The following is a 12,262-nucleotide window of genomic DNA, read 5'->3' as shown; positions in this document are numbered from 1 at the left end:
TGTGTAGGGTTCCAGCCAGCAGGCCCAGCTGAGGTCCTTGCTGATAGCCAGGATGAAACTCCAGACATGTGAGGAAGCCTTGGAGATTTTGTGAAGTCCAGTCACTATGTGATAGTTGGCACTGAGAAATCCAGAGTAGCTGAGGCAAGTCAATACCCAAACCACGAGAGATAGTGATAACATGCTTGTTGTTTTATGCCATTAGGTTTTGGGTCGACAACAGATAACTGGGACAATTATATCTGCATTTTATATTAAGTGCTATATATTAAGTGCTCAGGATTCTGGTTAGAAATTCCATTATAGTTTGTTGGATTTGATGAATATTTTTTCTGAATTTATTGTTTACATAATTTTAAACGTTATATTCCCTTTGTGGTGATTATAAAATATTGGCTGTATCCCCTGTGCTGCATAATGTACTCTTGACCCTATCTCACACCTAGTCGTTTGTCCCTCCCACTCCCCCACCCCTATGTTGCCCTTCCTATATCTGCTGGTAACCAACCACTAGTTTCTCCTCTATACTTGGAGTCTGTTTCTTTTATTTGTTGTTGTTATATTCACTAGTTTGCTATGTTTTTAAATTCCAATTATAAGTTATTTCATAAATTTGTTATTCTGTCTGACTTATTTCACTTAGAACAATGCCCTTTGTTGTGTCCATCTATATTCTGCAAATGGCAAAACTTCATTCTTTTAATGCTAACATTCCATTGTATGTAAGTATATATATACATACATGTATATATATGAAAGTGAAAGTGAAAGTCATTCAGTTTCATCCTACTCTTTATGATGCCATGGAATATATATATATATATATACAGATATATATGTGTATATATACATATATATATATACACCACATTACTTCACCCATTCATTTGTTGATAAACACTTGGGTTGTTTTCATATTTTGGCTATTGTAAATAATGCTACTATGAACATATGAACAGTGGGATGCTGTATCTTTTTTCATTAGTGTTTTTGATTTTGTATATGTACCCAGGATTGGAATTTCTGGGACATATGATAAGGATGCCCATACTCACGACTTTTTATGCAAAATAGTTTTGGAAATCCTAGCCATAGCAATCAGAGAAGAAAAAGAAATAAAAAGAATCCAAATTGGCAAAGAAGAAGTAAAATTGTCACTGTTTATAGATGATATGATACTGACCATTTTCATATATCAAGAATAAAAATAAAATTTAGCATATTAGAATTATATAAATATGTCAATGCAAAGGACGACAGGGGATGAGATGGTTGGATGGCATCACTGACTCAATGGACATGAGTTTGGGTAAACTCTGGGAGTTGGTGATGCACAGGTAGGCCTGGCATGTTACAGTTCATGGTATCACAAAGAGTCGGACATGACTGAGTGATTTAACTGAACTGGACTGAACCTTAATGCAAAATTAAGAAATGGAATGAAATGCTTAGAGAAGAAAATGCATTCCTATGTCACTAAGTCCCTGAAACCTGCAGGGGATGTGCCAAAGGCCAACACACTCTTTACTTGGCTTTTCAGCTTCCTTTGGTTTTCATAGTCATCACCAGCTGTCAGTCTCATCTGAAGGCAGCCTCTTCTTACTGTGCTCTCAAATTTACTTGAGAAATTGTATCTTTCTTAGGGACGCATGAGCAGAAAATATTCTTAGTTTTAAGTGTGTTTATATTGTCCTCCTACTTTCTTGATAACATGGTTTGGTATAGAATTCTCAGTTGAAAATATTGTTTAAAAGAAATTGAAATCATTGCTCTATTGTATCCTATTGCCTGATGTTATCTTTGATCCATTGATTGATCTTTAGCTCATCTGTGTGTAATCAATTTCTTGTGTTTAATCAATTTACTGACAAGAGTTTGGAATGTTTTTCTTCATTGGGATTGAAACTATGCATGTGTAAACCCTTTTTCATTCATTCCTTTGGGCAATTTTGGATCCTTTGAATTTGAAGAACCATAGCTTGGGGAAATTTTCTTTTATTATCTATTTGATTGACTTCTTCCATCTTCTTGTCTCTTTCACTCTGCTTCTGAACATGTTTTATTTAATAAATACCTCCATTTTCAATCTTCTCTCAGATTCCTCTTATGTCATTTTTGAATTTTTCTTTAGCTCTGCATTATGGATAAGTTCCATACTTATAGATAGATCACTCATTTGGTTTTTTAACCTGAACCATTTTATTCTTTAGCTGGTTCACTTAATTTTTTACAGTTTTGGGGAAAAAAGGTATTCATTGCTTCAAATTTCTGTCTTGATTTCTAAAATGTTCATTCTTCAGTAGCAATCAATTCTTAATTTGTTTATACATAGTCTTTCAACTCACTCTGAATTCTCCCAGTGTGGCTCATGAATTAGCCTCCCAGGGGAAGTTTGACAACATTTGCTCATCACAGTTATGAGATTTACTAACTGATATCTAGTGAGTATAGGTCAGAGGTGTTGCTAAATATCCTAAAATTTACAGGAATACCCACCAGAAGAAATATCTGGCCCAAAATGTCATTGAAGGGACTGTTGTTGAAGCTGAAACTCCAATACTTTGGCCACCTGATACAGAGAGATGACTCATTTGAAAAGACCCTGATGCTGGGAAAGATTGAGGGCAGGAGGAGAAGGGGACAACAGAGGATGAGATGGTTGGATGGCATCACCGACACAATGGACATGGGTTTGGATGGACTGCGGGAATTGGTAATGGACAGGGAGGCCTCACATGCTGTGATTGATGGGATCGCAAAGAGTCAGACACGACTAAGTGACTGAACTGAACTGAACTGAACTGAACTGAGAAACATGGGAATGTACCTGTTAAAAATTGAAAATTACCTTTGTTCCCTATATCACTTTGAATTCCTTTGGAATTAGTTGTGATGCTTTCTTCCATATATTTATGATTTGTATGTGTATGTGTGTGTGTGTATTTTCCAAATACACGTTGATCTTCATTCCTAGTTCACAGTTATTTCATGGATTTTCTCTTAGGTTGTGTTGTCTATTATCCCAGGAGCTTACCTGAGAGACCTAATTATTGGTTTCTGTTAGAGAGTAGGGTCGTATCAACAGGTCAATATACTGTAGAGTGCTTGACTATAGAGCAGGCAAACTAATTATTATCAATTTAAAGAGAGTTTTCTCCGGGGATAAAGTAATTTGCTGTATTTCATACCAGATTGAACTTTTTCTTGACTCTCTTTCACTCTACTTTTTAGTGCTTTCTCAGCGTCTGATGTAAAGGTCTGGAGTCATTTCAAAACCATCTCTACTTCTCTCACGGGCCCACATTCATTCTAGAATACCTCCCCAGACAGGCATTAGGTTCTATCCTGGAGGCAAATACTGCTGGTCTCAGTCATTTTATCAGCAAATATGGCAAAGGAGAAGGGAGAGGGAATACGTCTCTTCAGGCCCTGATGTTTCGAAAGCAGTTATTTAATTAATTAATTTCCCCAATGATTCCCAGGACCCTCTCCTCATCTTTGTATTGTCTCTGATCTTAGAATTTCTCATGGGCTCCATTAGGATTGATTGCTTTCACTTTTGGAATCTTGGCTTCAATTCTTCTGTTCTGTTTTCCCCATTAATTCCATCCCACCTGTTTTTTTAGCTTCTAGGGTTTGTTTAAACTTTCTGGTCCACTGGTAGCTCTATTTCCTGTTTTCCAACATGGTTGTGTTTGGGTGCTTTATATAAAATGTTGATTCCAATCATTTTCATGAGACTGCGGGTAGGAGGAGAGGTATTTATGCATACCGGAAGCTTTCCTGAATAAATTACAGACCTTGGCTTTAATAGATATTCATCATTTTGTATTTCCAATTGCCCTGTATTTGGTCATGTTTCCCCAAAACATATCCTTAGACAATGATTCCTATGTAAGTGATTTATTGAGGAAACGCTGCTCGGGTGGGAGGGAACTTGTAATGAGAGTTGGGGGCAGGGGATGGTCAAGGATGAAGGATGCCAAATGTGATAAGCAAATAATACCCCTTCCCCTCAAAAACGTCATATTCCATCTCTGGAACTTATGAGTTTGGTTTATCACATGGCAGGAGGAACCTCACAGCAGTGATTAAATTAAGGATCTTGAGACAGAGAGATTACCTGGATTATCCAAGTGAGCCAAACGCCATCACAAGGGCCCTTGCAAGTAAAAGAGGGAGACAGCAGTTGGAGACTGAGAGGGAGCTGGCAACGCTGGGAGACGACCTTGAAGATGAAGATGGAGTGAGCGCTCAGAAGCTGAGAAGCAGGACGGGGCCTCCGGGCAGATGGCAGCACTGTTAACACCCTGTTAGCCCGGAGGAACCAGTGTTGAGCCCATCACGTGTAGCCTGTGTAGCTTTAAGCCTCTGAGTCTGTGGTCATCTGTGAGGGGCAGGGGGAAACTCACTCATCAGCGTGGGGAGAGCGCAGGGAAGCCCATCAGAGAGCATCTCGGGCCTGGCCCCACGGGTGTCCCTGCAGCGCTGGAACCGCCTCCCCAGATGGGCCTGCAGCTTGGAGACTCTTGCCTGCCCTTGCTGTTTATTAGTTTATATGTGAATCCCCAGGTACTTCTGGCTTTCTGCCTGAGGTGAGAAAAACATAGAACTGGAGAAAGGGCTCTTGGATAAGCACTGACAACATTTACTATACCCCTCTGTACCTCATCATCCTTTTAGACACTCTGCCATTGTGTTTTCAGGCTTTCAGAGCAGTAACACCTCTCTAAAGGTCCATTTTCCAAGTCTCACTCTTCAGCAATCAGCTGATTTTCTATGATGTTAATTGTTAGTTTTCAATCTTGAACAGTCTTTTTTTTTTCCCCTAAAACATCAGTTTCTATTTTTTTGCAACATAAGATTTGCACAACAGGGCTGGGGAAAAACCTTCAGAAAATGTAAGAAATTTGGTATTGGGCATACGACTGAAACAGGGTAGAAGGCAGCAACAGTCTCATTAATATTTCAAGTTTGGAATGAAACAAATCTCAACATGAAGTGATTGCATCTGATTAAATGTATTATCTAAGGTCATCAGTTATCAAGCATCCTTTGGAGGCAAAGATCTGGGGTATAGTTAGTTGGATACTAGGGAACAGTATAAATGGTGTAGAGAAATTAAAGACTAAAATGTGAGTAATTAAGTTGGATTTGGAAATTTTATAGGGAAAAAATCCCACAAATCTAAAGAATAAATTATAAGCTTAAAGAATAATACCAGTAACACATATCCTTATACTGCTCTTTACCTAAAAAGTGAAAAAACTTAAATGAGATAGATGATTCCATTCATTCTTTCTTTCATCAATTCATTGACATCTGAGTGTTGTCTATGATATCTTGTCACCTGGGTAGTTGCTAGAAATAACAAGGATACTTCAAAACACACACACACAGTCTTTGCCTTCTGGAAGCTTACAGTCCCATACTGTAGGACAGACATAGAATCCTAAATATAAGATACATACAAACATATATATATATATATATATATATATATATATGATATTTAATGCATTAGATATATCAATTAAATTCCCATAGGCTACCATTGATAAAAATATAATTCCAGCAATTTGACCACTAATGATAAATAGGCTCAAGAAATACTATGTTTGGTTAAAGAATTACCTTGGAACTATGGCGCAGTCAAAATTTCCAATCTAGGTATAAATTCCTTTCCAACAACATACTGTTTCTGATTCCACAAAATATTTCTAACCAGTTTTTACAGAAAAGCATATTATATATCATCTTCACCATGTGAAAAAGTAATTGCCTATTTCATTAGATCAATGTGGAGCTAAAACATGTGAAGATTTAACCAGCTGCTCTTTGTTGCACTCATCTTCCATTTCCTTCCTATTCAATTACTGTGGAACTTGGGTAACTACATGATGGGAATTAAAACTCTCATTGGTTTTGGAGATGAGGTTTGAAATTAATTTTTCATACTAGCACTTCATATGATAGTTGTTAATTCTAAAATAAGAATCCCGTTTTCAAAATAAAATTATTTTTCTATCCTATAAACTATACTCATTTATATTCCAACTAAAAAAACAACCTAAAATTGTATCTATTTAGTGTGGTTGACTAAATAGAAGCTACATTTCTTTGATTATTAGGATTTTCCTTGAAGATATTTGAGGTTAAATTTTAAACATAAAGCACTTAATTTTTCTGGAGTTTAAATTGTATCTGACAATTTTAAGGTAAAATTGAAGTTTTAGTGTCCTAATAAAATGTTTACAAATCAGCTCTAGAGCTCTGGTTTGTCAATTCTGTTAGATATACTGAAATCCAGATGCAAGAAATTGTGATTAATTACATTGATTCTCTGTGAGCGAGAAATTCTGGTCAAAAATTTTAAATTTTAATACATTATTTGTAAAAGACTCTCATCTAAATTAAACTAACTGAGATGCTTGGTAAAGTAGATACATGGGTCAGTTATCAATCTCTTCTTTCTTTTTTTGTATTGCTTCTAACAACCTTCCCTTCAGCATGTAATAATACATAAAAACTGTTAAGGGCACTTATTTTTATTGAACTCCCTTTTCCCTGGTTTCATATAGCATACAGAATTTTTAACTAAGTCTCAATAGTTCAGAATTTCTGCTGCTGTTTTGGAGGTTATTTATTGTTACTGTTGCTATCAATATCATTTTTATCCTAGAAAATGTCATACAAAGTGTCATTTCTTGAACTTAATGTGAAGACATTATAGCCAGTGGTTCAAGGCCAATGTTACAGAGCATGAGTCTCTGAGAGTTGAGCCCTGGACAAGCAAAGTACAGTTAGTGGCTGCATATGACCCACATGTACAAAAATATCTTCCTCCCTGAGTAGTTACTGTAATTCCTATTATCAACCCACTTCCTTTCATATTGCAACTACAGTTTGTACCTACCAATGAAATTTTTAGTCTGTGGGAGCTGAAATATATTACTTGAGCTAGAATGAGACATTAAAATAGTGACACCACCCTTATGGGTTCCCAGACATAAATGCAAGAAGACCAGGACCAAACAAAAATGGTAACCATCAGTATATGGTATTTGGTTGCTTCAGCAGAAGAAGAGAGAGACAAAAGGGTTTCTGGTATCAGGGGCCTATGCAAGCATGAACTCTTGAGGGGTGTGGGCCCCATAAACCTGGGAGAGCAGTAACCAAAGCTGAACCAGAACTGGTGTGACAGTCTAAGAAGGAGGTATCAAGGAAGAGGAATGGGGACAGGTGAAGGGCAAGGTAGTTCTCCTACTTTATCACACTTCTCAGGGCCGACCAACCCAACACAGCAACTGCTTTTCTAATGTATGTTATTCATCACAGTGTGTTCCTTTGGAAACATTTTCAGTTACAAGCATTTCTAAAATGAAGTGTTTTTCATATGTATCCTATCAGAGGATAAATAACCATTTTTGTCAAAATATAACCTTATGTTCATTAAAACATGTAAGGAACAATGGCCAATAGCTATACAGATGTTCATAAAACAAAATGCACCAGCTGATAGGAGACAATATCCAAGTATCAGTACCCTTCTACTAGTTGTAATTAAACTACAGACTACCCCCTTTTTTAAAATAGAATTTCAATTTTTTTAAAAAAGGTATTTAAAAATTGTGATTAAGCTATTACTCTCCTGATGGACAGGGAGGCCTGACGTGCTGTAATCCATGGGGTCACAAAAAGTCAGACACAACTGAGTGACTGAACTGAACTGACACTGAAGATAATTTCAACAGCAAGTAAATGGTGTTTGTTTAAAGAATATAATAATATTTACCTTTGTGATTTAATAGCCATATTGAAAATTATCTGACACGTATAGCAAAAATCAACTTTGGTTTCTTACTCTTTTATCATAATGTAACATGAGATGTGATTCTAAGAGTAAATCTTGAGTCTAATTCTCTTCAAAAAATAATAAACATATGAGAGATATTGAACACTGACATACGTTACAGAAAGAGCAACACAAAACAGATCTCTGGGACTTCCCTGGTGGTCCAAGGGCTAAGACTTTGCCTTTCAAAGCAGAGGATGTAGGTTCATTCCTAGTCTGGGAGCTGAGCTCCTACATGCCTTGCAGCCAAAAAACCCAAAACATAAACCAACAGAAGCCATATTGTAGCAAATTCAATGAAGACTTTAAAAATGGTCCACATTAAAAAAAAAAATCTTAAAAAAAGAAAAAGAAACAAATAAAAGCCAAAACAGATATCTGCACTTGCCCAGAACTTATGTTTTTGAGAAACCAGAGCATAGTGACACTCACACTAGGCCTAATCAACCAAATGTGGTTTCATCAGTGAAGAGAAGAGAGATCTCGGAACAAAACTCCACCCAATGTTTATAGCTCTGTATCAGTGAGCTAAATTCACAATAATGCTGTCAAAAATTCAACCACAAACATCTCAGCGGCATACAGGAATAAGCACTTATTTACTCACACTTTGTCAGAGAAGGAAATGGCAACCCACTCCAGTACTCTTACCTGGAAAATCCCATGGACGGAGGAGCCTGGTGGGCTGCAGTCCATGGGGTCACAAAGAGTCGGACACGACTGAGCGACTTCACTTTCACTTTTCACTTTCATGCATTGGAGAAGGAAATGGCAACCCACTCCAGTGTTCTTGCCTGGAGAATCCCAGGGATGGGGAAGCCTGGTGGGCTGCCGTCTATGCGGTCGCACAGACGGACACGACTGAAGCGACTTAGCAGCAGCAGCAGCAATTCACACTTCTGCAGGTCACTTGTAGGTGAGTTGATCTAAACTGGGCAAGCCTAGCAGCTCTTTTGATACTGACCAGGCCCTTTCATGTTTCCATGGTTTCCTAGCTTTCAGCTTTCAATGTCTTACCCTTCAGGTCTTCCTTCATGGTTCAGTGGTAAGCAATCTGCCTGCAATGCAGGAGAAGCATGAGACACTGGTTTGATCCCTGAGTTGGGAAGAGCCCCTGGAGGAGGTCATGGCAACCCACTCCAGTATTCTTGCCTGGAGAATCCCATGGACAGAGGAGCCTGGCGGCTACAGTCCATATATATGATTGCAAAGAATGGGACACGACTGAAGTGACTGAGCATGCACCCATCTCCTGGAAGAAGGAGCTAGCCTAAACATATCTTTAGGGAATTGGCAGGGGTGCGATAGAGAAAACCCAGTCATTCAAGTAGATTCTAATGCTTTGTTTCATATCACATCCACCAATCATCCATTAGACAACGTAAGTTACGGGTTCAAGTTCAAAGGCACGAACTGTAGAAACACACCTCACCTTTTAGTGAGAGGAACCTCACAGTCTCATGACACAGGGTGTGGATTCTGGGGTGGTGGTGGTGAGTAAGTGGATCTGTTCACACCATCTGCCATAACCCCCGCTGTAGAACACAGAAATCTGCTCCAGCTTCTCCTCTGGCTTCCTTCCTCTTATCTAACTCCACAGGCCTGAGGGCTTTCACATTTGTTATTGCTGGTTTTCATTTGCTTTTGGACATACCATGCATCTCTCAAGCCATTCACAATTAATTTAAATAGGACCAAACCCTTCTTGATCCGTAAAGACACCACTGAGAAAACACTTCTTCCAAAAAGCCTATTTGGGGAAGTGGTGAAGGGAACGTGGTATCTGAGGTTATACACATGAGCTCTTAGGAATTCTGTGCCTATGGGCATGAAAACAAGCCTGCGTTAGCCTGCTAGAGATGTAAGCCTGCCCACCATATTACTCTTAGCTGACTGCTGGCACCGATCAAGGAGCTTGCATCAACTACCAGACAGGAATGAGGCTGTCACTGAACTTTCAGCCCCAGCAGATGCATAGGCTGACTACCACTGAGGAGTGAGTCCAGGCATGATCAGTGGAACAATCACAGCTGAGTCTATTCAAATGGACTCATCCACAATTGTGAGTTAATAAATCATTGTTGTGTCCCACTAAGATGCAAGGGTGTTCTTTTACATAGCAAAAGCTACCTGAAACTCAAAGTACGTGTACATTTTAAAAATATTAATGAACTCAGCCATAAATGTGCATGCTTGCATGCTAAGTCGCTTCAGTCCTGTCCAACTCTGTGTGACGCTATGGACTGTAGCCCGGCATGCTCCTCTGTCCATGGGATTCTCTAGGCAAGAATACTAGAGTGGGTTGCCATGCCCTCCTCGAGGGGATTTTCCTGACCCAAGAATCAAACCCATGTCTCCTACATAGCTTGCATTGGCAGGTGGGTTCTTTGTTACTAACACCACCTGGGAAGCCCTCAATCATGTTTACTACTATTCATACCAAAAAGTAACATTACAGATGGCTCTATTTCAATTAAAACTACTTTCCCATCCCTTTGGGATAATTGTTTTCTTGAATTTTGAAGTTTTGTTTTACTATTTCCTTGCTATCCTTTAATGTACATGCACATATATACACCCACAAATATTTCATTCAGAATTTTTTTATTTTGAGATTTATAAAATATACATCAAACCATACATAGTGTTTTATAATGTACTTTATTTTTTCAGCATTATGTTTGTGAGATTTATCTGTAAAGTTATCGCTCACTCATTTTCCTTGCAGTACAATATGATTTATCAGTCCAATTTATATAGATAAAAATCTCTGTGTCCAAGTTTTTAGCTGTAATATATAGACATTTGTTTGGTTATTTATTACTGTCTGCTAAAGTGAATAGTCTTGTCACAGTCTTCTGGTATAGTTTCCTTTCTCTGGTTCAATGGTAAAGAATCTGCCTTGAGATGAGAGCTCAAGTCCTGGGTCAGGAGGCTCTCCTGGAGAAGGAAATGACAGCCCACTCCAATACTCTTGCTGGAAAATCGAAGGACAGAGAAACTTGGCGTGTTACAGTTCATAGGGTCACAAAACAGTCGGACATGACTTAGCGACTAAACAAAAACATAGTTTCCTAGTTTACATCTCCAAAAGTGTTTCCATGATGAATGTTTAGAAAAGGAATCTTTGGGTGGTAGAATATGTGAATATTCTTTATGTGATTAAGCTAGATTGTTTTCAAAACTAATTTAACCAATTTACACTCCCTTTAGCAGCATACTGATCCATATTTTTCCAACAGTGAATGTTAAAACATGTCTTGATAAACTTATTTGGCAATCTGGTGTGAAATGTTATTTCACAGTTGTCTTTATTTATCTTTTGATAAATGATGTGAAGCTGAACATTGTTTCACATATTACTTGGCCATAACTCTTTTGGGGGAATTGCCTGTTCAAACTTTTACTCATTTTTCTACTAGAAGTTCTTATACCTTTTCTCAAATATTATTTTCATTTCATTTTTTGGGGGGCAGAGAAATCCCCAACATGGTATTCTGTTTTTTAATTTTTATTTTTTTAAGTTATAAAAGTGTTTTGCTGTTCAGCCTCTCAGTTTTGTCCAACTCTTTATGACCCCATGTACTCCACCACACCAGACTTCCCTGTCCTTCACTATATCCTGGACTTTACTCAAACTCAAGTCCATTGAATCAGTAACGCCATCCAACCATCTCATCCTTTGTCATCCCCTTATCCTCCTGCCTTCAATCTTTCCCAGTGTCAGAGTCTTTCCAATGAGTTCACTCTTTGCATCAGGTGGCCAAAGTATTGGAACTTCAGCTTCAGCATCAGTCCTTCCAACGATTATTAAGGACTGATTTCCTTTAGGATGGACTGGTTGGATCTCCTTGCAGTCCAAGGGACTCTCAAGGATCTTCTCCAGCACCACAATTTGAAAGCATCAGTTCTTCTGCACTCAACCTTCTGTATGGTCCAACTCTCACACACATACAAGACTCCTGAAAAACCATAGCTTCTACTGTATGAAAATTTGTCAACAAAGTGATGTCTCTGGTTTTTAATATGCTGTCTAGGTTTGTCATAGCTTTTCTTCCAAGGAGCAAGTGTCTTTTAATTTCATGGATACAGTCACCATCTGCAGTGATTTTGGATCCAAGAAAATAAAGTCTGTCACTGTTTACATTGTTTCCCCATCTATTTGCCATGAAGTGATGGGACTGGATGCCATGATCTTTGTTTTTTGAATGTTGAGTTTTAAACCTGTTTTTTCACTCTGCTCTTTCACCTTCATCAAGAGCCTCTTTAGTTCCTCTTTGTTTTCTGCCATAAGGGTGGTGTCATTTGCATAGCTGAGGTTATTGATATTTCTCCTGGCATTCTTGATTTCAGCTTGAGCTTCATCCAGCCTAGAATTTCACTGATGTACCTAGAATTTCACCCTGC

Source organism: Dama dama, chromosome 7, assembly GCF_033118175.1.
Source record: "Dama dama isolate Ldn47 chromosome 7, ASM3311817v1, whole genome shotgun sequence".
Taxonomy (NCBI): domain Eukaryota; kingdom Metazoa; phylum Chordata; class Mammalia; order Artiodactyla; family Cervidae; genus Dama; species Dama dama.
This window is presented reverse-complemented; position numbering follows the sequence as displayed.